General features: G+C 39.9%; 1 protein-coding gene and 1 long non-coding RNA gene across 5 annotated transcripts in view; one reads left to right on the top strand and one right to left on the bottom strand.

Moving 5' to 3' along the window:
* The window catches only part of LOC147576801 (uncharacterized), a 51,786-nt gene extending 46,075 nt beyond the window's left edge, over positions 1-5,711 (top strand). For both annotated transcript variants that reach the window (XR_015241147.1, XR_015241146.1), the window contains one exon: positions 5,519-5,711. This is a non-coding gene — a long non-coding RNA (uncharacterized LOC147576801). The remainder of the gene's footprint in view (positions 1-5,518) is intronic.
* Positions 1-27,602, bottom strand: part of TMEM135 (transmembrane protein 135) — a 460,344-nt gene that overhangs the window by 21,239 nt on the left and 411,503 nt on the right. The gene's annotated exons all lie outside the window — the stretch shown is intronic.

Below are 27,602 nucleotides of genomic sequence, written 5' to 3'. Positions count from 1 at the left end.
CTACATGATGTTGTAAGAATTATACTTTAACTATAAAACATCATCAGATTAACACTCAAAGATTTGAAAAAGATATGCCACACAAACCCTAAATATAAGCAAGCTGGAGTTTTGGGACACCTGAGTGGCTCAGTAGGTTAAGCATCTGACTCTTGGTTTTGGCTCAGGTCATGATCTCATGAGTTCATGAGTTTGAGCCCTACACTGGGCTCTGTGCGGACAGCACAGTGCCTGCTTGGGATTCTCTCTCTTCTTCCTCTACCCCTCCCTGCTAACACTCTCTCACTCTCTTTCAAAAATAAATAAACATTTTTATTTTTTTATTTTTAAAAAATTTTTTTTCAACATTTATTTATTTTTGGGACAGAGAGAGACAGAGCACGAACAGGGGAGGGGCAGAGAGAGAGGGAGACACAGAATCGGAAACAGGCTCCAGGCTCTGAGCCATCAGCCCAGAGCCTGATGCGGGGCTCGAACTCACAGACCGTGAGATCGTGACCTGGCTGAAGTCGGACTCTTAACCGACTGCGCCACCCAGGCGCCCCATAAACATTTTTTTAAAAAGCTGAAGTTTTAATGTTTTAAAATCTGGAGTATTAAACAATGTTAACTTCAAGAATATTAGAAGGAGAGGAGGATATTTTTTTAATTTTTTAAATTTATTTATTTAAATTCAAGTTAACATACATGGTAGTACTGGTTTCAGCAGTAGAACCCAGTGATTCATCATTTACATATAAAACCCAGGGCTCATCCCAACAAGTGCCCTTCCTAATACTCATCACCCGTTTAGCCCATACCCCACCCACCTCCCTTCCAGCAACCTTGAGTTTGTTCTCTGTATTTAAGAGTCTCCTATGGTTTGCCTCCCTCTCTGTTTTTATCTTATTTTTCCTTCCCTTAGCTTATGTTCATCTGTTTTGTTTCTTAAATTCCACTAATGAGTGAAATCAGAGAGGGTAATTTTATGATTAAAAGATCAATTCACCTGCAAGGCCTAACAGTCATAACATTTATTTAAATTCTAGGAAGTGATAGTTGGCAGAGTTGGAGGAGTGAAATAAACACATCTGTAATTACAGTTCAAGATTACAACATTCCTTTCTTAGTAACTAATGCAAGAAATGGGGGGGGCGGGGAAAAACCCAGAAGATTAGACCAACACTATCAATTTGGTAATGTCAACGTTTACGGAACTACCATCAATAACTAAAGAATACATTTTCTTTTGAAGTTCATGTGAAACATTCAGAAAGATTAACCATATGATGCTGGCTCATAAAAAAAGGTTTTTTTGTTTGTTTGTTTTTTTTATAAACTCAGCGACTGAAATCACAAAGATTATATGCTCTGACCCTAACATTAAATTTTAAGTCAGTAATACTTTGTATAAAAAAGGTACATCTATTTGAAAATGAAGCAAGATGTATCTAATGCCCATAGGTCAAACAAGATATTTCAAAGAAAATTTAAAAACATATTTAATGGAATAATTCTAAAATATTAAAATTAATGAGATGCAGCTAAAGCAGTCCTCAAAGGAAAATTTATGGCCTTAATGTTTGCAGTAGATAAGGCATAAAATAAATGATTTGTACTTTAATCTTAAGAACCTAGAAATATAAACTAAAATTTAAGTAAAATAAGGAAAATAATAAAGATAATGAGACATAAATACTGTTATTAGTTGAAGAAATCAACAAAGAAAATAGTTTTTTGTAAGATTAATAAAGTTGGTAAATCCATGGCTAGATTACTCGAGAGAGAGAGAAAGGGCAAATTCTCTGTGTCATTAGATCCTACAGTCATAGGACAATGAGGTTATATTTTTATGCAACCTAATTTAACTGCTTAGGTAAAATGAATAAATTCTTTTAAAAACACAACTTACCAGACTACAAGAACTAGAAAATTTTAACCATATTAATAAACACTTCCTCACTTTCAGAAAATATTTGCTTCCCAATTCATTTTAGAAGGCTAGCAAAATCATGATAAAAAATCTTTAAAAAGGATATAAAAGAAAAACTACAAATACCCTTCATTAATATAGACACAAAAATTCTAAACAATTTAATAGCAAATTAAATCTATCAACATATAAAATGATAATACATCATGACCAACTGAAACTTATTCTGGGAATGCAAGGTTGGTGCAATGCTCATATTAATTAATTCAATACACTACATAAACAGAATAAAGGAGGTAGGAACATGATCACAGTACAGGCAGAGAAGTATTTGTGTTTAAAAATGTTTATCCCTCAGCAAAGAAAACAGGATTTTTCTCAGTCCGAAAAAATACATCTATAAAAATCCTATAGTTATCATGGTGGAATACTAAATGTCTTTACAATTAGAAAATAAGACATGTTGGTCCATCTTTGCTATTTCTATTCAACATTATACTAGAGGTCCTAGCCAATATACTAAGTCAAGATAAAAAGGTAACAGGCATGAAGTTCAGACTATAGTAACAGACATTATGACTGTTTACATAGAAAACTCTAAGGAATCTACAAAAAAAAAAAAAAAAAAAAAAAACTATTACCATCAATAAGAAAAATTATCAAAGACATGGGATACAAGTTCAATATCCAAAAATCACTGCATTTCTATATAGCAAGAATTATAAAATGAAAATTAAGAGTACCAATTACAATATCATCTAAAACCAAAATACTTTAGAATATATTAACAAAAATGTATGAGATTTCTTCACTATAAAATATTACAGAGAGAAACTAAAGATGACAAATTAACTTAGGAAAAATAAATCTTATTCATAAATTGGAAGATTCAATATTGTAAAATTGCCAAGTCTGCCAAAATTCATCTAGTTAAAATCTCAGGAGGTATGGCAAGCTAATTCTAAGATTTTATTTAGAAATCTAAACAACTTTGAATAGCCAAAACAATTTTGAAGAATAAAAATGAAAAAAATTATACAACCTGATTTCAAGATTTACTATAAAGCTATAGTAATGAAGTCAGTGTGGTATATGTGAAGAACACACAGATAGACCAAAGGAAAGAATATAGATCAAAGATAGACTCACATATACACAATTAATTTATTTTCAACAAAGCTTCCAAGGTAATTCCATAGGGAAATTATATTCTTTTTGACAAATACTACTGGAAAATTCTGGTATCAACATAGTACGAGTTGATTCTTGATTCCTACCTCAAACAATACACTGAAGTTTATTCAAGATATCCTAACCATAAAATCTCTAATTATAAAACTTCTAGAGGAAAATATCACCACATCCTTAGTGTAGTCAAGGTTAATCAGGACACATGAGTTATAAAAGAAAAGATTGATAAATTGAGTTTCATCCAAGTTTAAAACTTCTCTTCAAAATATACTATTAAGAAAATAAAAGATAAGCCCAGATTAAGGAAAAATCATAATATAAAGATATAACAAAAATGAATTCAGAATATGTAAAGAACTTCTATAGATTTTTTAAGTTAGACAAATAGTGGGCAGAAGACTCATACATTTATCAAAAAAGATATAGGAATGTCTTAGAAGCACATGAAGAAATAATTAATATCATCAGTCATTAGGGAATGCAAATCAAAAACATAATGAGATACCATGTCACAGCCACTGGAATAGTTAAAATTAACAAGACCAACAATACCAAGTGTTGTTAAGACTATGAAGCCACTGGAACTATCACAGGCTGGTTGCTGGTGTAAATCCCAAAAGACACAAGCACTCTAGGAAACAATCTAGGAAACAATCTGGTTAATCATAGATCTACCAGTAATCCTCCTAGATGCTTACTCCAAAAAAAACATGTAATCACAGAGGGAACAGGGGCTCCTCAGTGACTCAGTCTGTTAAACATCTGACTTCAGCTCAGGTCATGGTCTTGCAGTCTCTGAGTCCACATCGGGCTCTGTGCTGACAGCTCAAAGCCTTGGAGCCTGCTTCAGATTCTCTGTCTCCTTCCTGCTCTCTCTGCCCCTACCCTGCTTGTTTTCTGCCCCCCACTCTCAAAAAAGAGTACAAAAAAAGTTCAAAGAAGCTTTAATTCATAGTATCCAAAATTAGAAATGTCCCATATAGCCATCAACAGATGAATTAATTTTAAAAGTATGACAAATTCATGCAATGGATTCAGTAATAAAGTAACACCAAAAAGGAAAAACACACACACACACACAAAAAAAACCCATCACAACATCATGAATGAATCTTAAAAACATTATGGTGAGTAAAAGAATCCAGACACAAGAGTACACACTATCTGATTTCAGTTATACAAAACTCTAGAAAAGGCAAAATTAAGCTATAATAGAAATCAAATGATCACCCAGGCCGAGTGTAGACAGTGAGTTGATTAATGTATCAAAAGAATTTAAGTGATAAAAATGTTCATTATTACAGTGGTGGCTATACCAGTGTATTTATTTGCCAGTACCTAAGACCTGGTTATATTGTCATATGTAAATTATACCTCAAAAGTGTTTAAGAGTGCCAGTCTTAAAACAGATGAACATAAGGGAAGGGAAACAAAAATAATATAAAAACAGAGAGGGGAACAAAACAAAAGAGACTCATAAATATGGAGAACAAACTGAGGGTTGCTGGAGGGGTTGTGGGAGGGGGGAATGGGCTAAATGGGTAAGGAGCATTAAGGAATCTACCGAAATCATTGCTTCACTATATACTAACTAATTTGGATGTAAATTTAAAAAAATAAAAAAATAAAGTTTAAAAACAAAACAAAACACTCTTCTAACTACCTACAAAAAAAAAAAAAAAAAAAAAAAAAAGAGTGCCAGCCTTGGGTAGATGCAAAGCTTTTCATACAATCGAACCACTTTTGCAAAGGCTCAGAAGGGAAAAGAAAATCAGTGCTGCAAAGTGGTTTATAAATTACCTACTGGATGCTTTATAGCCAATTTTAATCCTAACTTACCAGTGTGTTTTAACTGAATTGTACACTCAAGTTCTTGGTAGCCTCAGAATATATGCATGTATGGTATGTATGTATATATAGTGTGTGTGTGTGGCATGTATGTATGTATGGTATGGTATAGTTTAGGGCTAGGCTCTGGAGCCAAGATTTAAAACCTAGTTCAAGTCCCGACAATACCTCCCCCTCCTGTTTAGTAGTTCTGAAAGCTTAGTCAAGTATTTAATTTCTCAGTTCCTCTATTTACATATCTCTAAAATGGAGATGATGATAGTACCTCACTTTCAATGTGTATTATGTGAGCTAATACATATAAAGTAATTATTTATAACATGATGGGCATAAAAAATAATTATAATTGAGGACGGGGTCTCTATCTCTTATTTACCTCCACTGCCTGGTACATAGTACGATTCCCAATTGAATTTACAGGTTGACAGAGCAAAGTGGTCTGTTGGATCCAGAAAACAAAGAAGGGAGAGACACCAACAACCCATGTCTCTCTTGCAGCCCCCAGGGTGAAAAATATACATTTATGTATATACATATTTATTTCTACTCTTGGTGTTTTCCTTGCAGATGGAAGCTACTTTCAACACCTCTAATACCACATCCACCAAAATCTTCCTCTTCTCCTGTGCAGCTACAGGAGTTAATTCATCCTAAGATGCATGAAGAAAGTAAGAAATAATTTTAGTCTCAACTATCTTAATTTGCTTAACTAACATTTCATAATGTATGAGCATTAAAAATTGTGTACAATTCTCACTGACTAAGGTACTTTCCACTCATTTATTCAAACCAACATAGCATAAATAAAATCTTTGATACGGCCCCTACTTCTTCTTAGGCAATAAAGTTAATCATAAACCATATTCTCCAAGAAAATTCACCATAGTCCATTACCTGCCCCATTCTGCTATTCTCTCAAGAATTTATCATAAGTCCTCTAATTACTGTACTATCCTCTCAGAGTCTGATCTCATTGGAACTGGTCTCCTGATCCAGAATCCCTACAAAAGTCTGGAAAACACAAACTGAGTTAAACCACCCTATTCTGAAACTGAGAGCCAGAGAGGTGAAGTCTCTTACCCAACACCACACAAGTTGGTGTTCAATACACATAGATGTCAATTAACAAAGTATATAGAATGACAACTATGTGGCTTCTATTGGACACACTCTAGATCTTCAGAGAAATAAGAACTAGTCAGAACCCAAGATGCCAGCCTTCCTTCTGTTCACAATGCTTCAAAGGAAGAGAAGGAGAGGAAGGTATCTCCAAGAGGAAGATCAGGAAGAGCAACAATGGGATTTGGAGTGGGTGAAATTGAGGATAGCTTGATAAATCTCCCAAGTCACTTTCATAAGGGGCTGCCTGTGATTTACTAATCTTTGTGTATCCTAGGATGGCTAGCAGTGTTATATCCATAGGAGAAACTTCTGTTTGTTGTTCAATAAACAGAACAGAACAGTTGTTGCAGAGTAAAATTTTTCATCCACATCAATTATACGGAGCTTACAAAATGGAATGAGAAAGACGGAATGGAAGGGGATGGGATGAATTGGGATGGGAGGGAAGAGGAAGTAATCTGATGACCTTTAATGGAATTAAATCAAATCAAGTCCATGATAAATGGGCAGGAATCTATGTTCATCCATCTATATTCTCACTCCCCCCCACCTTGTGGCAAGGAAGCTGGCAACATTTGCTGAGGAAAAAAAAATACCACATACCATTTTGGCCTCTGAGCTTCATGTAATAAACTACTGGGTCTACTAGTCTCAACCAGAAAGTCTAGGATCTCCAGCATGTCCCAACTAAATTAGAAGAGAGCACTTGCAGGTAAAGAGATATGCTAGGCCTATTATAACATCTCTTACACAGAAACACAAAGTAGAATCAGAAAGTCGTCAGAGTTTCAGCCTACTTTCCCTACACCAAAAAGACAAAGCTCATGACCATTTTGAGGGCAAAAGTCATGTGGATGGATACAGCATTCATTACTTGAAGAAAACAGATCAGTCAATACTGCACATCCTAAAGAGAGAAAGGTATGGAAAAAAGGAGTCCAGGATAGAGTCCAGGACCTTCTCCAGCTTCATCCTGCACTAAGACTGAGGACAGCACTGCTGCCCATATCTGTATCAGGATCTTCATGACTCTGAAATCTAAGGCTGTGATTCATCATTATCTCAACAAGCATTTGCTCCATGCTCACTTCAAAGTTCTCAATACCTTCTTGCAGCTTCTTCAATGACTAGAACAACTTCATGCAGAGAAATCACTTCCATCAACACAAAGCAGATTGGCAGCACACTGAAGCATAGCATCTGAGTCAAGCCTGCTCAGAAAGATCATTTTACCTCTTCTTTAATTCCTCATGGCTGCTGTGTCAGAGTATTTTAGATTATTTGTAACTCAGAATACGCTCACTTGGGGCAACAATGTGCCACAGACACAAGGTTTGACTGCCACTGTTCTCTCAATCTCTGTTTGTGCATTAGCTCATTGTCCAGCCTGATCTACCTGTCTTGCTTTGGTCCAGCAAGCTCTCCACAAATCCTATATCACCCGGTAGCTTCTGACTTTGCCTAACCACTTAGCCCTGCTACATATAAAAATAGAGAATAAATGTCTCTTTCTCTGTTCTTTTTCAGATGGCAGCTGAAAAAATTAGTCATAGGTTAGAAAACTCTACCATAGAAAAAGATGACTCAGTTAACTTCAACTTGGTGATTTACAATGGGAGTAAAGTAGGGCAGATTTTTGGATTGGGCATTTATTCATTTCTGCACATTGAAAATTTTTACCATAAACGCAGTTACCTGTAATGCATTAAATTCTTTATGGTCTTTAAGTCACTCAAGAAAGCAGCTCATCGACTGCCTTCAAATAACAGGAAATGTCCTAGTCACTGGAGAATGAGGTGATTTCAGTATCTAGCACAGAGAGTGGCACATAGATGTTGTTCCCCACATGTTATATTCTTTTAGGACTATTACATTCACTGCTATTATTGTCAACTCTGCTTGTGGACTTTCCTTTTCTTGGACAGGGGATTATTTTTACCTGTGGCTGACAACAGTGACCTTTATAATGTTCTTTTCATTATTTCTGCCGGTTATCACCAGTGCAAAGTCCACCTCCCATACATTAAACTTTTCTTCCAGATAATAGAAAGACTGTCTGCTTTTTTTGGCCTCTGTTGGCAGCTTTAACTGGGATTTCTAGCTCCTGTTGCTAACGTATACCAGAACTCAGAAGTCTTACATACTTTGGCAAAGCCTATAAAAACAACGGAACATGTCAAGTCAGTTGACTGGCACGTCAGCCTTCAAATGAGGCCTGGCCTGTGGTCCCACCTGCTGCTTTACCACTTACAGGTGGTCCTAGGCAACAGTGGGAAGCAAAAAAAAAAAAAAAAAAATGGATGTAAATGACCTGCCATCTTCTATCAAAGTATATGTCACAGCTATCCTACCAAGCTATAGGAAAATTAAAGAAAAATGAGTACAGCTCCTTTGAAAATCTTTCCATGAAAGGGATTTTTGTCCCCTTCCCTTGAAACTGGGCAGGCTTGTAACTTAATTATAACCAACAGAATGTGCTGGACTTCTGAGGCTCAATAAGAGAAGGCGATACAGCTTCTGCTTTATTCACTGAGACACTATTTAAGAAGTCCAACTTTCTTGAGGCCACCATACCACTAGAAAGTCCAGGCCACATGTATAGGCCACCTGTAGGTGTTCTGGTCAACATCGCTGGCTAAGGTCCACACTAATGGCCACTATAGATTGCCAAACATAGAAGTGAGGTTGCATTCATAGGAGTCCAGTCCCAACCATAAAGTCACCACTATTCATTGATGGTGAGATAAGGCATTCCCACTGTGCCATATCTGGAATTGCTGACCCACAGAATCTATGAACATATTACAATGGGTGTTTTAAACTACTAAGTTTTAAATTTATTTATTAGTAGCAAGAGTAACTGGGACAAACAGTGTTTAAAGTCAAACAAGCCTACACTGAAATTCTATCTCTATCCCCTATGTGAAGTTCACTAGCAACTCAACCTGAGTCTCTATCTGATGTGTAAAGTAGTAATATCAAAACTTATAAAGAATTTGTGAACTAATGAATACAGAAATAGTACCCCTCCCTTGGGTGTCTATTTCCTTTCTCCCTTGCCACTCATTCCTCAATCTCAGAGCTGACTAACCAAATGGAAGTTCATTAATCATTGCTATCAACAGTGCTAATGTAACTAATGCATTGTCTTTCATCTGAAACCTAATTTATATAAATAAAGAGAAGTTGAGGGAATACCTTGCCCAAAAATAAAGATTTTCCCTCATCCTGGCTGCTCTTGCAAAGGCAGCTAACTTGGCTTCAGGCCAACTAGAGACATTCCCACCTTCAGCCAATCTTTGTGAGGCCTCTACAATTCCCTAACAATTTCTCCCCATTTTCTCATGCATTCTTCACAACAAACCTATGAGCAGGAATGATTCTGCCCTTTCGAGGTTAAGAGATCATGAAGGAGAGTCCACAGTACAGCACTAGAATTTATGAGGGCAGCAACATCAAGTTACTGTGGGTAAGCGACTGGTGTTATCATGCTATAGCTGGTCCAGGTGTCAACTCAGCTATTGGTTGGCAGCTATTTCGGAAGATAGCTTTAAGTGAGAAAATAGAAGAGGCTAATTTCGGCTTTTATGTAGCCTAAGTTACTGATATGGGGAGAGAAAATAAACATAACGAGCACTTAGCATGTGCTGAGCATACTGCTAGCTGTTTTCCTACATTATATATTGCAATTCTCAATACATTTATTTTACAGATGAGGAAACTGAGGCTCAGGGATAAGCAAATTTTCTTAAATTCACGCAAGAAGAAATGATGGTATATGCTGCAAGGCTAGTGTATCAGATTCTAAATGTATAGTTTCCCCTCTAGCATCTCTTATTTCCAGGAACAATGATTTATTGAATCAGTGCTATGTCAGTCAACGAACTTGTGCAGATTTGATGGATTGGTTAATTTATTGACAAATTAGTTGATAAAGCTTAGTTGGATTCAATATATCTTTTGGCCAAGTTAGTCCACAGTTTCCTCACTGACTTCCACGGGCTCAAGTCTACCTATAATTGATGTACAAATAAATTAGCCTGAGTGTAGAAGTTGTTGTACAGAGAGCCTGGATTTCACTGGGTTCTGCCTGCTCAGGGCTCACTTGTTGGGCTTCTCGCCTACAAACAGAGATTCTCAGTAAAGGCAGCAAACCTGAAGACATCGTTAAGCTTGGAATGCAAATTAACTTGAGTCTTTTATTCTCAACTTTCCTCAAATTTCATGGGAACCCAGACTAGATGTAAACATACAAGCCAGCAAAGGGAGAAAGAACGACTTTAGCCCAGAATTGGATAGAAAAGAAGTCAGAATTTATTGAAATTAGATGCAAGATGGCAGATTTCTGAGGGACCTCTCAATAGCAAAGAGAAGTGGGGCAGCAGATGGCCTTAGTTATACCAAGACTGTATGTGAGTCTTTCATTTGCTCACTGACTTAGGTTTTAAGGAACAGCTTCAAACTAGCTTTAGATGAGGAGGGTTGATTATAAGGAATCAGAAGTACTTTACAGAATGCAAGGGCAGGAAACACAGCCGAGCCATATACACACTGGAAAATCTGTGAGCTGCTCCTTTGTCCAGCTCTTTCATCACTCTCTGAAGCAACATGGCCTCTTGTCTCTGCTAGAAACTTATTACATTCCTTTATCTTTTTCTATGAACTATTTTCTCTTCTTCCTAAAACCTCCTAATTTCAACTTGCATGGAGCACCGTGTTGCCATGGTGCTGACTCTAGTTGCAATGTGACTTCACAGCTCCCTTACCAGTTCCCATCTGACAACATCTGGAGCATCAAGTTCTGGAGAGAGAATCTGATATTCAGTTCAGGGTCAGTAACAACGGAGTTGAAAGCACTTCATACAACATTGTTCCATCCTTTCTTGACTTGGGTGGTGGCATGGCTTGAGAGGAACTTCCAAAGAAACTCAAAATGTACCTAGTACATAACTTCAGGGATGGGGGTAGAAATAGCCTAGATAGAATCTAGCCTAAAACCCAATAGAGGCATAAACAGAACCAAGATAAGGTCCCCTCGAGTGTTTATATTTTAGGATTTTTATCCTTTTGTACAAACTATCTTTGTACATGAAACGTAACCAAACTCAAGCCTGGGTTTGAGTGACAGCTGTACATCCCATGGGCCTTCATTTCCTTATCGGTAAAATGAGCTGTAAGGACACCTGAGTAACTCAGTTGGTAAAGGGTCCAACTTTTGATTTTTGCTCAGGTCATGATCTCACAGTTGATGGGATCAAGCCCCACATCAGGCTCTGTGCTGATGGCTCAAAGCCTGCTTGGGATTCTCTCACTCTCTCGCTCTCTCCCCCACACCTGTGCCGTTGGTCTTTCTCCCTATCAAGATAAACAAGCTTTAAAATGAGGTGCAATAAACCATTAAAATGTTAGTCTTTTTCCCTCAGTCCCTAAAATAATGAGGGCCTGCTCTGTGCTAGACTGTGCTTATCACTGGAGATACTGGTCTGTGCCCAGAGAAGCTAGTGTAATTGCAGAATAGACAGACCACCTAAAACAAATAATTATACTGTCAGGTGACACCCCATGTGGAACAATGAGCTCCAATATTAGGGTTTATAAGAATCTTCTGTGTTCCTGCTTACAAGGCAGATTCCTAGGTCTTACCCTACATACACTGAGTCACAAACTCTGGGGTTGGAGCCCAGGAATCTGTATTTGGGGCAAACTCACAGAAAATTCTTTGCAATGTTTGAGAACCATTGCTCTCTTAGGTATATTGTCACAGTTGAGACCATGCCCCAGCCACAGGAAAGACTAACTCCCTGTGCATAAGAGTTAGAGAATGCTTCCTCAAGGGGTGACATTTGAGTTGAGTCCCAAATGTGTTTTCCAGGAAGAGTATAAAGATCAGTGAACCCTAGGCAGAGGGAAAAGCAAAAGCCCAGAAGCATGAAAGTCAAGGCAGGCTCTCAGAGGGCAGAGAAGACACCAAACATTTGCAGAAGAGCAGGTTAGGAAGGAGACTGGAGCCTGTGGGGGGAAGAGCTAAGTATACAAGGCTTAAAAACAAAAGGTTCAAGGAGTCTTTTAAACAGTTCCTCGGACTTGTATTTTCCTTTAATACCATTTCTCCAAAATTCTCTTTTCTTGCCATTGCCCTGGCCCACGAAAGGCCTCCACAATCTTCAAGAAGCTACTCATCAAACACAACTGTTGAAACAAAATGGAGACAGAGACCCTGGAGCTGGTTAGATCTGATGCCATTCACTGGAAGGAGAATTGAAATGCATCTTGAGATCTGTCAGTGCAAGGAAAAAAGGAGACTGTTCCTCAAACTTCTCTCTTGAAAGCCTGAGCAGACTGGGGATTGCTTTGGCTGAAATCAAACACAGTGTCAGCTAATGTCCAAGAGCTGCTTTGTGTCTTTGCCAGACAGGAGAGGCTGGGATTCTCCAGTGACTTCCTTCCCCAGGCCAGGAATATCCATTTATCTTGAGCCAAACCTCAATACTGGCTGCTTCCCTCCCAGAATCTGGCATTTCAATTTCTAAAAGTCTTCCAAATAGCCACATGCAGGGCAAAAACCCACACCCAGAAATGTTCTTTCTTTCCTTTTTCAAGAGGGACAATTTGCTTTTAAAATAGTCACCTAAGGTGTGATTGATGGGAAATCAGTACTTGTCATTTTTGGCTCTGTAGGAAATGTCATTTAGTCAAACTTAACTAAACCTTTTATTTCCTATATGGGCTCCCTCATGAACTGGGGCCTGTCAGCCACCCATTCCAGAAACAACAGAGAGCCTGAGTATGCTGCAGTATTTTCACAGAGCAATGCCTCCAGCCTAACAGATCAGATTTCTAGGTCTTTTTCTTCTCTCCTCAAAAACAGACACCTCTCCCAGAGCTGCCGGTCTAACTTTACTTAGGTGCCAGTGAGAACAAAGAACAAGGGCTTAATTTTCTGCTTTCCCTTCTCTACACCTCCTCCATCCACCACCTGTATCCAGCAACACTGCAGGAACCCTGGCTTCCTGAGAAAGCCAAGTAATCTTCTGAGATTCCAACATTTTCCCTCTCACACTTCCAATCTATAGAATTTTGAGGAGCTTGCCTTTAGGGCCAGCAGAGATGTCAATGTTCAAGGGCAGATTGAGCCTGCCAGGGCTCACGTGAAGGGCAAGGGCTTTGAAATCAGAATATGCAGGATTTAAATTCTAACTCTCCCAGATACTAGGTGTGTTACTTAGCCAAGGTATTTTATGAAACTTCAATTTTCTCACTTGTAATGGACAGTGATATTGACATCTGTCAAGTTTTAGCGTGAGCATAATTGTGGCAGACACTGTTTGATGGTCACTTAGCACCTTCCACCTTAGAGGCTGAAAGAGCTTAACCCTCACTTTCCTAGGCTCCCTCTCAGCGAGGAGTGGGTGGCTAGATAACACAGTTATGGGGAATAGCATAGAAGCAGAAGACTTTAAGTGGTTCTGCAAAGGTTTCTGCTTTCCTAATAAAAGGGACAGATGAGGCTGACTCTCTTTTTCCCCTTCCTCATTCCTTGAACAAAGATGTCTGGAGTAGCAGGAGCTTTCTTGTGGCCAAGAGAATATCAGTATCATCAGCCCTGACATCAACAGAGACGTCATCAACACATTGAACCAATGCTGAATCCATCAAATTCCAGATTTCTCATAAGTGGGGGGAAAATGGCCCCTCTTTATTTAAGCCACTGCAAGTTAAACTTGCTATTTCTTGCCAGCAAATGTATTCCTGATATGTGTAAGTGACATACATACAGCAGCTACAATAGTCACTGCTATTTGATAATTTTAGTTCTGTTATCCTCCCCTCACTCAAAATGTGCAACCCTAATCTCCACCATGGGGTTGTTCATGTTCATGGTAGGGTTTGGGCCCAGAATATGGATCCAGATGGACTTTCGAGGCCTCTGCAATCTGTTTCTTCCTCTCATGGCCACTTGCATACTGCTGTCAAAATCCTAGTTAATGCCAGCCAAGCCAGTTGGTTACACTGCACATGTACTATACTCATTCTATCCCCAACCCTCTACTCTCAATTCCTGCCTTCCTTCCTTCTTCCCCACCGCCCTTTCCTCAGCCTTCCTGAATCTTCTCCATCTTTCAGTTCTTAGCTGAAGCCCTACCACCTCTCTAAAACATACTTTCTGATGCAGTCAGACATAGTCAGGAGACACAAGAGAATCCTGTGTACAAACATGGTCGCCCCACGGGGCAATGAGAATGAGCAAACAAGAAAACATGGCTAGTCAAAGGAGCCCTTGGAAAGGAGGGATAAAGAGTTTTAATAATCAATAATAAAAGACAGAGTTGTACAGGGCAGTTGCAAAGCAGATCTCTGGGCTTGACTTTGGCTGCTATATTAACGAAAAGAACTGGAGAGCCAAGGTCACTCAGGCACTGCCCTTGAGGTGGCAAGAAGAGGTGCCCAGGGAATGTAGGATACAAAGACAGAAAGCACAGTGCATGTAGGGTACCCAGAAGCTCCACATAGGCCCTGACCAAAGAAAAGGATAATCAAGTTGCCAAGGCTTTGGAAGACTTCTTCTGCCACAACCCCTCAATACAAGGAGTGGTGGATTACCAGGTAGTTAACCAGATGAACAATGACAGGATCAGCTATATTGGCCTTTCAGGCAGACTCCCTGGGGTCTACCAGCAGCTGCCATAAAGTCCCTGTTGTGCTCTTCTTGGGTAAACTGTGACACCTGCTGGTTTACAACAGAGAAAAACCAGGCTTCTGGATTCGGTTTAAAAAAAAAAAAAAAAAGTTGCCTGGTGCCAGTGCAGGACAAAGGCTCCCAAATAGATTAGGTTCTTTGCTAGTGAGATATTGTGCATCTTTGAGATTCTGTGGCCACATGCAGATTCAGCTTCCTATGGCCACAGTTGTTTTAGAGTATTTGAAGGACAGTAGAAGTAACCAGAAGGTGAACCACTATAATAAGAAGATGTGACGTGGAGACTAACCACAAAGGGACTTGGTTTTAGATTCTGGCTCTGCCAAGGGGCTCCTGGCTCAGTCATTAAGTGTCCAACTTCGGCTCAGGCCATGACCTCATAGTTTGTGGGTTCGAGCCCCACAGAGCCTAGAGCCCAGAGCCTAGATCCTGGACCCTGCTTCAGAGTCTGTGTCTCCCTCTCTCTGCCCCTCCCCTGCTTGTCCTCTGTGTAGGTCTCTCTCAAAAATAAATATGAAAAAAAAATTTTTTAGAATCTGGCTCTTCCTCTTTGTGGCCTCAGGACAGTCAGTAAACCACTTCTGTTTTGTTGTTGTTCTTTTCAAAGAAGTTAATTATCTGTATTATACCTTATAGTTCTTCGTGTAAGGAATGAAATGATATGTTTATTGAAACCACAAATATGTTTTGTAAGCATTATTTGAGTACCTACCATGTGCTATCTAACATAGTACTAGAGATACACATATACATATATACACACATATGCATACTTTTGCACAGTACATATACTGCTGATACACAAATGAACCAACCACAATACTAGTCTAGGAGGACGGACATACATGCAAACCAAAGAATCCTGTTTTCTTTGCCTGAAACTCTTCCCCCTCAGTATCTTTTTCTAGTCTCAGTTCACAGGTCACCTCCTCTGGGATGCCCTCCACGCCCATCAAGACAGGTCCTTTTTATTTATCAAATTTTTAGTTTAATGTTTGTCCCTCCCACAAGACTATTAACTTCAAGAAGGCCAAGGTCTTATCAGTTTTGTTCATACCATATTTTCTGCATCTATCACAGTATCTCAAAAACAGTTTCTTCCTCTAGAAAATTCAAACTGTATTTGCAGGGATACTGTAAAGATTAACAGCAATAAAACCTCCCATCAGCAGTAATGTAGGTAGCATGAAGCCAATACATATGTATGTATTCAGTTGATATTATCAATAAAAATGAAGTCCATACAGTGTCCAGAAATACTATAGAAAAGGTGATGAATTTTACCTGGGAATAGGGAAGGATACCTAAGCAAGGTCTTAAGGGATGGAAGGAGTTAGCCAAACAATCTATGCTCAGTTGTGTATAGAGAGAAATAGAATCCAGTCTCTGCCCTCCAGGAAGCGACAATTCCATGGAGGAGGACATCTTTCCCCCAGCTGAGGGTCCTTTGGATGCACAGAAAAGGACAGCCTAATCCATAATGTCTGGTCAGAGAAGGCTTTTAGAAGGTGACCCAGAGTAGTGCCATACAGACAGAGGGGGGTTAACCAGACTAGGACCCAGAAGAAGTTTCATTATGCAAAAGATCAGGAGACAATAAATGCCAAGGAACTGCAAAGAGTTCAGGCTTAGGGTATATGGGCCCAATTGGAAAGAGTACAGTTGGAGAAACAAAGTCAGGAGATAGGTAATGAAGAGTCAGGTAATAAAGCCATGCTAAGGAATTTGGATTTCATTCAGTAAGCAATGGGAGTAGTTGAAATATTCCAAAAGCAGGAGAGAGTGATATGGTCACTCTTACATTTCAGATAGGTCATTCTAGAAGGAGAGTCAGACAGCAGCTGGGAAATTAGTCAAGAGGCTTTTGGAAGAATCTTGATAGGCAATGGTGATGGCCTGACTGAAGAAAGTAGAAGTGATGAGAGATGTGAGTGAATTAAAAATATAATTAGGATGTAAAATCCACAGGACTTGTGAACAAATTTGATGTAGGAAGTGATAAAGAGCAAATGACCCAGAATTTGACTTGGATGACCAGGTAGATTATGGAGCCACACACTGGTTCAAAGATAACAAGAAAAGCAGCAAGTTTGCAACAGGAAAAAGACCAGCATGGTTTTGTATATATTTCATTTGGGGTTTCTAAGGAGCCAATAACAATCCTCTTCTCTTATATAACATCATTTCCTCATGCACAAACCACCTGCAGGGTTATATAACCATCCCAAATCTTTCTCTTTCAGCTCCTACCAACTCACATATTGATCTGGCAACACCACTGGTTTTCTGGCAATGACTGTGTCACATGGTCAATCTGCCTACTTTCCATAGCTTTTCCCTGGCCTTCAGGATGGTGACTCAGACTAGCAGGCAACCAGGTCCCCAGCTAGCAGCTTCATGGACAGAGCTGGAACACAGGGCAGAATCAGAGCCAGACATATACAGTTGCGAGTAATCAACAGTTTGTGTAAGGGCAGCATGGAAAACAGCTCAGCTCACCCCAGGAAACTGTGCAGGGTAAGAAGATGAGCACAGATGGAAGCCTGAGGAGCAAGAAGAGAAACGTTAAGAGAAGAGCAAGGGGGAGAAAGGCTGACAAAGGAGGAACAGCCAGAATGACATAGGAAGAAAACCAGGATAAACTCAAGGGAGGGGATAACTAAACACAAAGTGGTCAGAGACATTCAGTGCCACAGGGAAGTTAGTACCAAAATCAAAATTCAGGGCTTGTGGATGCTCAGGTGGTTTCAGTAGACTGGTGGGAGCAGTTGAAGATGGAGGAAGTATAGACACTATTTTGTGAGGACAACTCTTTGGAGAAATTTGTAAAAGAAAAAGAGGGCAAAAGCTAAAAGTAGTTCAATGTAGAAAGTATTTTTGGTTTTTATTTTGGACATTAGTGCTCATGGTGTGGCAGCACGTGTTGAAGTTCATGTATTATAGCTCAGCTTATAGAGCCAGACCAGCTGGGCACCTTCCTCAACTTCTTGGGATCCAATTTTGCTCATTCGCAAGTTGGAGATACTAATAATACTGCCTATATATAGTTGTATTTAATAGTTACAAGTGTCAAGTGCTTACATGGTTCCTGAACCACTGTAAATAATAAATATTAGCTGCTTCTGTTGATATTCCTATTTCATAATAGGGAAAAGTGATTAAAAGAATGGAAAGATAAGGAATTAGTGATGGAGCAAAGTTCCTGAAGAGGCAGGAGATGGAGCAGAGCACTAAAGGAGGAGTAGCCTTAGACAGGAGGAAGGACTACCCTCCTTCCATCAGTGTGCTCACTGAGAGAGCTACAGGAAATCACCAAGGGAGTTCAGATTCCAATCTGTTGGTCTTGAACAAGACACATAGTTGAGAGAGCCTCCATTTTCCTCTGTGAGATATGAAACTAGGTCATCTGCCAAGAATGAAGAAAGAAGTGGTGACATGGGGAGAGGGTTATTGTCAGGAGGCATGAATGAGAAAGGTCTGCTACTGAGGCCATGGAGAGTGTAAGTCTGGAGCATGACTCTGGGGAGGAGTCCAACATCCCCCAGAGCACTAATGCATGTAATATCCTCAGGAATCTCAACAGCCTATGGAAGAGTAGAAATGACTATTGGTTGGACTGCTCCAGAGTTGAGACTTTGAGAGTCTGTGACAGAAGTTAAAGAGATAGGGACACAGAGTGTTGAACCAGTACAGAGTCCAAGCTAGAATGTGGGGATGTAAAGCCAGACAGGAAAAAGATGGAGGCACAAAGGAACAGAGGTCTCCACCAGTAGACACAACAAAATAAGTGACTGGCACATAGAAGGAAAGGAGCTAGTAGCCAGAGACATTGTTTTTAAATATTGTCACAGATTAAACAGGGCCACACATTGTCATTTCTCCCAGTGAGAGGTGGAGTCCAATTTCCTTCTGCTTGAATCTGTGCTGGGCATAGTGATTAGCTGGACCAATACAACACGTTATAACTGATTATCTGGGCTTCACAGTCTGGATCACGAGAACTCTTACACACAGACCTCTTGGAACACTTGCTCTTCAAGTCCCAAGCAGCATTATAAGCAGTCCAGCTATTATTCTGAAGTCCCTAGGCTGGGGAGACCATGTGGAGATGCCACAGGGAAGGAAACTGGGATTACAAGGAGAAAGAGATATCTGGCCAGTCGTCCACCACGCCAGGACCAGTTATTTGAATTATCCAGATGAGGTCCCAGATGCCATGAAACAAAGACTAATTGTTCTTGTTGACTCTTACCACCTTGCAGATTTAGGAGAATAAATGGTGGGAGTTGTTTTGGGTGGTTTATTATGCAGCATTAAACAACCAGAGCAATTGGAAGAGCTAAGCTTTCAGGCATGGTACAGACTAGGCTGCAGAGACAGCAAATGGCCATGATGACTGATAGCTGAAGAAGATGAAACTAACTGGTATTAAGAGTTCAATGGGAGGCATGATAGTAAAGATGGTGGTGTAGGAGGATGCTGGGCTCACCTCATCCTGCTGATCGCTTAGATTCCACCCACACCAGGCTAAATAACCCAGAAAACTGTCAGAATACTAGCAGAATGGACTCTCCAGAGCCAAGGGTAGACAAGAGGTCCAGAGAAGAGGGCAGGAAGGGAAGAGAGGCAGTGCATGCTACACAGACTGGCGGGAAGGAGCCGGGGCAGTGGAGGGGCAGCCCACCAGGCAAGGCAGAGCCCCTAAAGTCTGGCTTGCAAAAGCAGAGGGGCCGGACTGCATGAGTTCTGACAGCCAGTGGGACTTAACATCTGGAATGTTAAAAGTGAACAGCTCTGCTCTCAGAGAGCAGGGAAGGTGACAGGATGCTGGGAGGGAGAGTTGTTGAGCCCTGTAAGCAGAGCTCAGCTCGGCAGGGGAAAAAGGTTCTGGGAAGGGCCATCTCCCTCTCCCATTCCCCAGCCATACTCCAAAAGGGAACCACTTCCCGTCACGCAACTTGCTTGCACTGCAGAAACGCCCAACTCTGTGCTTCTGTGGATCCATCTCTCTGATTGGTCAGCCTCCATCCTGGTGCTGCAGGGCCCCTCCCACAGGGGACCACCATTGGCAAAGCAAGCTAGGCTGCCCCTCCCGCCACTGTGCACCTTGCAGATCCACCCCATGTAATACGCCCTTGACCAGATCCCATCAAAGCAGCACCACAAGCCTGGCAGTGAGCAAGTAGCCCAGACAGGGGCCACACCACTCCACTGCCCCTGGGAGAGGGGAAGATAAAGTACACATCAGTCTGACTGTGGCCCCAGCAGTGGGCTGGGGCAGACATCAGGTCTGACTGTAGCCCAGCCCACCAACACAAGTTTCTCTGGACAGCACAGGGGAAGAGCCCTGCTGTTTGGAGCCACCACAGTGACTACCCAAAATGATGAAACAGAAGAAGTCTCCCCAAAAGAAACTCCAGGAAGTAGCAATGGCAAATGAATTAATCAAAAATGATTTAAGCAATATAACGGACAAAAATTTAGAGTAATAGTCATAAAATTAATCTCTGGGCTTGAAAAAAGCATAGGGAATGGCAGAGAATCTATTGCTACAGAGATCAAGGGACTAAAAAATAGTCATGAGGAACTAAAAAAATGCTATAAATGAGACGCAAAATAAAATGGAGGCAGCCACACCTCGGATTGAAAAGGCAGAAGAGAGAATAGGTGAATTAGAAGGTAAAATAATAAAAAGAGGAAGCTGAGAAAAAGAGAAAAAAAAATCCAGGAGTATGAGCAGAGAATTAGAGAACTAAGTGATGCAATCAAACGGAACAATATCCTTATCATAGGAATTCCAGAAGAAGAGGGAAAGGGGTTGAAGGTGTACTTGAACAAATCATAGCTGAGAACTTCCCTGATCTGGGGAAGGAAACAGGCATTGAAATCCAAGAGGCACAGAGAACTCCCTTCAGACATAACTGGAATTGATCTTCTACATGACATATCATAGTGAAACTGGCAAAATACAAGGATAAAGAGAGAATTCTGAAAGCAGCTAGGGATAAATGGGCCCTAACATACAAAGGTAGACACAAAAGGGTAGTAGCAGACCTATCTACTGAAACTTGGCAGGACAGAAAGATATGGCCGGAAGTCTTCAATGTGATGGACAGAAAAAATATGCAGCTGAGAATGCTTTATCCAGCAAGTCTGTCATTCAGAATAGGAGACGTACAGGTATTCCCAAACAAACAAAAACTGAAGGAATTCATCACCACTAAACCAGCCCTACAAGAGAGCCTAAAGAGGATTCTGTGAGTGAAATGTTGCACGGACCACAAAGTACCAGAGACATCACTACAAGCATGAAAACTACAGATGTCACAATGACTCTAAACCCACATCTTTCAATAATAACACTGAATGTAAATGGACTAATTGCTCCAACCAAAAGACATAGGGTATCATAATGGATAAAAAACAAGACCCACCTATTTGCTATCTACAAGAGACTCATTTTAGACCTGAGGACACCTTCAGATGGAAAGTGAGGGGATGGAGATCTATCATGCTACTCGAAGTCAAAAGAAAGCTGAAGTAGCCATACTTATGTCAGACAAACTAGACTTTAAAGGCTGTAACAAGACACGAAGAATGGCATTATATAATAATTGTAGGGTCTATCCATCAGGAAGAACTAAATTATAAATGTCTATGCACCAAATTCAGAACACCCAAATACATTAAACTAATAACAAACAAACACATTGATAATGTGTTAAGTGCAGGGACTTTAATACTCTACTTACAATAGAAGATAATCTAGACATAGAATCAGTAATGAAACAATGGTCCTCAATGATACATTGGATCAGATGGACTTGACAGATATATTTAAAACTCTGCATCACAAAGCAACAGAATATACTTGCTTCTCGAGTGCACATGGAACATTCTCCAAGATAGATCACATACTGGGTCACAAAACATCCCTCAATAAATATAAAAGAATTGAGATCATACCATGCACACTTTAGATCACAATGCTATGAAACTTGAAATCAACCACAGGAAAAAATCTGGGAAACCTTCAAAAGCATGAAGGTCAAAATGACCACTAAACAATGAATGGGTCAACCAGGTAATTAGAGAAGAAATTTAAAAATATGTAGAAACAAATGAAATGAAAATACAACAATCCAAATGCTTAGGGATGCAGTGAAGACAGTCCGGAGAGGAAAATACATTGCAATCCAGGCTTATTTCAAAGAACAAGAAAAATCCCAAATACAAAATCTAACAGCACACCTAAAGGAAACAGAAGCAGAACAGCAAAGACACCCAAACCCAGCAAAGAAGAAAAATAAAGATCAGAGTAGAAACAATATAGAATCTAAAAAACTGTAGAGCAGAAAAATGAAACCAAGAGTTGTTTTTTTGAAAAAAATAAACAAAATTGATAAACCCCTAGCCAGGCTTCTCAAAAAGAAAAGGGAGAGGACCCAAATAGATAAAATCATGAATGAAAATGGAATTATTACCACCAATCCCTCAGAAATACAAGCAATTACCAGGGAATACTATGAAAAATTATATGCCAACAAACAGGACAACCTGGAAGAAATGGACAAATTCCTAAGCACCCACACATTTCCAAAATTCAAACAAGAAGAAACAGAAAACTTGAACAGACCCATAAGTAGCATAAAAATTGAATCAGTTATCAAAAACTTTCCAACAAATAAGAGTCCAGGATCAGATGGCTTCCCTGGGGAATTCTACCAGACATTTAAAGCAGAGATAATACCTATCCTTCTCAAGCTATTCCAAAAAATAGAAAGGGAAGGGAAACTTCCAGACTCGTTCAATGAAGCCAGCATAACTTTGATTCCCAAACCAGACAGAGACCCAGCAAAAAAAGTACAGGCCAATATCCCTGATGAATATGGATGCAAAAATTCTCAGCAAGATACTAGCAAATTGAATTCAACAGCATATAAAAAGAATTATTCACCATGATCAAGTGGGATTCATTCCTGGGCTGCAGGGCTGGTTCAACATTCACAAATCAATGTGATACATCACATTAATAAAAGAAAAGATAAGAACCATATGATCCTGTCAATAGATGCAGAAAAAGCATTTGACAAAATTCAGCATCCTTTCTTGATAAAAACCCTAGAGAAAGTCGGGGTAGAAGGAACATACTTAAACATCATAAAAGCCATTTATGAAAAGCCCACAGCTAACATCATCCTTAATGGGAAAAAACTGAGAGCTTTCCCCCTGAGATCAGGAACACGACAAGGATGCACACTCTCACCAATGTTGTTTAACGTAGTGTTGGAAGTTCTAGCATCAGCAATCAGACAACAAAAGGAAATCAAAGGCATAAAAAGTGGCAAAGATGAAGTCAAGCTTTCACTTTTTGCAGATTACATGATACTATACGTGGACAACCAAATAGACTCCACCAAAAGCCTGCTAGCACTGATACATGAATTCAGCAAAGTCACAGGATACAAAAATCAATGTACAGAAATCAGTTGCTTCATTATTAGTGTATAAGAATGCAACAGAAAGACAAAGAAACTGACCCCATTCACAATGGCACCAACAATCATAAAATACCTAGGAATAAACCTAACCAATGATGTAAAAGATCTGTATGCTGAAAACTATTGAAAGCTTAAGAAGATATAAAGCAACCTGGATAGAACTGGAGAATGTGATGCTAAGTGAAATAAGCCATACAGAGAAAGACAGATACCATATGTTTTCACTCTTATGTGGATCCTGAGAAACTTAACAGAAACCCATGGGGGAGGGGAAGGGAAAAAAGAGGTTAGAGTGGGAGAGAGCCAAAGCATAAGAGACTCTTAAAAACTGAGAACTGAGGGTTGATGGGGGGTGGGAGGGAGGAGAGTGTGGGTGATGGGTATTGAATAGGGCATCTTTTGGGATGAGCACTGGGTGTTGTATGGAAACCAATTTGACAATAAATTTCATATATTAAAAAAAATAAAGAAAAAAACGGAAAAGCATTCCATGCTCATGGGTTGGAAGAATAAATATTGTTAAAATGTCAATACTACCCAAAGCTATCTACACATTCAATGCAATCCCAATCAAAATTGTACCAGCATTCTTCTTGAAGCTAGAACAAGCAATTCTAAAATTTTTATGGACCACAAAAGACCCCTAATAGCCAAAGTAATTTTGAAGAAGACAACCAAAGCAGGAGGCATCACAATCCCAGACTTTAGCCTCTACTACAAAGCTGTCATCATCAAGACAGCATGGTATTGGCACAAAAACAGACATATAGACCAATGGAATAGAATAAAAACCCTAGAACTAGACCCACAAATGTATGGCCAACTAATCTTTGACAAAGCAGGAAAGAATATCCAGTGGAAAAAAGACAGTCTGTTTAACAAATGGTGCTGGGAGATGTGGACAGCAACATGCACAAGAATGAAACTACACCACTTTCTTACACTATTCACAAAACTAAACTCAAAATGGATGAAAAACCTCAACGTAAGACAGGAAACCATCAAGACCCTAGAGAAGAAAGCAGGCAGCAACCTCTTTGACAGCAGTTTCTTACCTGACACATCCCCAAAGGCAAGGGAATTAAAAGCAAAAATGAATTATTGGGACCTCATCAAGATAAAAATCTTCTGCACTAGAAAGGAAACAATCAATAAAACTACAAGGCAACAGACGGAAGGGGAAAAGATATTTGCAAATGACATATCGGACAAAAGGCTTGTATCCAAAATCTATAAAGAACTCACCAAACTCCACATCCAAGAAACAAATAATCCAGTGAAGAAATGGGCAGAAGACATGAATAGACACTTTTCTAAAGAAGACATCCAGACAGCCAACAAGCACATGAAAAGATGCTCAATGTCACTCCTCATCAGGGAAATATAAATCAAAACCACACTCAGATACCACCTCACGCTGGTCAGAGTGGCTAAAATGAACAAATCTGGAGACTATAGATGCTGGAGAGGATGTGGAGAAACGGGAACCCTCTTGCACTGTTGGTGGGAATACAAACTGGTGCAGCTGCTCTGGAAAACAGTGTGGAGGTTCCTCAAAAAATTAAAAATAGATCTACCTTATGACCCAGCAATTGCACTGCTAGGAATTTACCCAAGGGATACAGGAGTGCTGATGCATAGGGGCACTTGTACCCCAATGTTTATAGCAGCACTTTCAACAATAGCCAAATTATGGAAAGAGCCTGAATGTCCATCAACTGATGAATGGATAAAGAAATTGTGGTTTATACACACAATGGAATACTACGTGGCAATGAGAAAGAATTAAATCTGGCCTTTTGTAGCAACGTGGATGGAACTGGAGAGGGTTATGCTAAGTGAAGTAAGTCATACAGAGAAAGGCAGATATCGTATGTTTTCACTCTTATGTGGATCCTGAGAAACTTAACAGAAGACCATGGGGGAGGGGAAAGGAAAAAAAGTTAGAGAGGGAGGGAAGGAAACCAGAAGAGACTCTTGAAAACTGAGACTAAACTGAGGGTTGATAGGGGTGTGGGAGGGAGGGGAAAGTGGGTGATGGGCATTGAGGAGGGCACCTGTCGGGACGAGCACTGGGTGTTGTATGGAAACCAATTTGACAATAAATTTCATATTAAAAAAAGTTAAATGGGAGAAAGACACCCTTGCCTTGTGGACACAGGGGAAGCTAGATCAGAGAGAGGATGAAGAAAGACTTGTCACAATGTACAAAACCCAGAATAGTTTTATTCTTAAGTACCACAGAAACATCTATTTTTATTTGAACACACTTATTAGGTTTCAAAGCGTTCATGCAAACTGGCCCCAAGGAACATACTTAGCAACTGTTTAAATTTAGAGTGTATGATGTTGCCCTAGGTGATCACTCTATAAATGTGAAATAATAAATTGCACTTCTTTAAAATAGTGCTCTTAAATATAGATGTTGTGTTACTCAATGATTACACCACCTCCCCCTCAACTCCCATGTATTGCCATATATAGTTTTGTTTCTCACTCTTATGATATTAAACATTCAACAAGTCTGTAGGGAGCATCTGCTATGTGCCAGGCTCTGTGTTAGGTGCTGTACTTAGATCTTAATTAGTCAAGAAATGTCCATCTTTGGGGACTGCAATGGAGATGTTTATCAAGCATTTAATATAGGCTAGGCCCTATACTAGGCACTTTATAAGCCTTATCCCATTGAAACAATGAGTGGGTTCTGTTTCAGGCAGGGCTCAGTCAGAGAAACAGAGCCACCATAAATATAGAAAGATTTGTTACAGGGGGTTTGACTTTATACAATCATGGGAGCTGGTTGTCCTCACATCTGATGTTGGAGCTGGAAGTCTGTAAAGGAGACAGTCAGCAAGGGAAGAAGGATGTAAAGTGGAGAAGAGCAAGAACAAACTGGAATATACAAAGTGGACTGAAATCGCATCTGTTTGTTTCTGATTTTCATGATATGAGTGTCCTGTAGAAGCCAGGGCCTTGTCCTGGAGCTAAACAGACATACCCAGCCAACAAGTGAGAGAAGCCAAGGGAGGATCTGGGGGAGGCTAAGCCATTGCAGGCCTGATTGCTACCTCCCCCCACCGAGGTGAGCAGATTAACAATGTGTGTGAACGACCAAATGACTGTTGCTTTCCTTGCACTTCGCAAATCTCCCACCGGAATCTCTGTTGGGGCCACTCTAACCAGAAACATACAAGAAAGGAAATTCTGCTAAATGTGGTTCAGCCCCAACGAGCTGTCACATCACAAAGCCACCATAGAAACTATTCAAACAACAGAAACCAGTATGCACTATCATCACTGAAATTTCAACAAAGGCAGAAACAGGTGCTCTGTTCTCAGGAAACGATGCTCCGAGCAGACAGACTTGGACCTGCTTGATACCAAAGCCTGTGCTTTGAGCCATCACACACAATATTCTTGGCTTCTACTTCAGGAAAGTTTAAAATGGCAGACAAATAATACAACATGTTGGTCTCCTTACCCCTCAGCTGACACACACATGGTACCAGAACCTAGGACTTTTGCAGACGCCTAAATAAGTGGAGACCTGACAAAAGAAAATATATTCATTGCAAAATACAAAAAGAAAACTTACAATCCAAATGAATATATGCTTTATTATATGTCAACACATCTTTTACTTACCTAAAACTTACATGAAATTTTAAATAAATTTTTTTATCATGCAAGATTTAGATGAACAACATATTTAATATGAGAGAAGAGCTCCAAAACTAAGACACCTAGGGCTTACCAACTTCTTCTGGACAGAGGAAAATTTAGCGGGGGCATGGGGGGGAACACATATTAAAACCCATTTTTTTGGAGACCACATTTGGAGCAGGTACTGCAGTCCTGCCTTACTCAGCAATTCAGAATTGCAGATGTGGCATGAAAAGGAACGGCACTGATATTCACTGGGGTTTTATATAAAATGAAGGAAAAAATGGGCAGCTTGGTCCTGGCACACTGCCCACCTTGCTGATATGTCGGGAGCATTTTAAACATATCACTGCGGGTGGTTGAGAACAGAAACCAGAAACGTAGACATTGAATTTAGCAGCAGATTGAATTGTGCTCACCAAGACGTTTGCCTTTCCCTTCTTCCTCTCAGCTCAGGCTGCAGGATGCCTAATCACAGAAGGCAGCCTTCTAGCAAATTCAATTAACCAAAGAGATCCTTGTGTGGGTTAACGGATAAGAGAAATGGAAAGAGACATAACTGCACAGAAATGGCCACGGGCAGGGTGGGAAGAATTCAGTGCTCAGCCAGACCAAGCTCATCCTTCTTGGGGAACCAGTTATTCCCCCAGGTATAACGGTTCCATAT

This window comes from Puma concolor, chromosome D1 (assembly GCF_028749965.1).
Source record: "Puma concolor isolate L17-30 chromosome D1, mPumCon1.1.hap2, whole genome shotgun sequence".
Classification (NCBI taxonomy): domain Eukaryota; kingdom Metazoa; phylum Chordata; class Mammalia; order Carnivora; family Felidae; genus Puma; species Puma concolor.
This window is presented reverse-complemented; position numbering and strand designations above follow the sequence as displayed.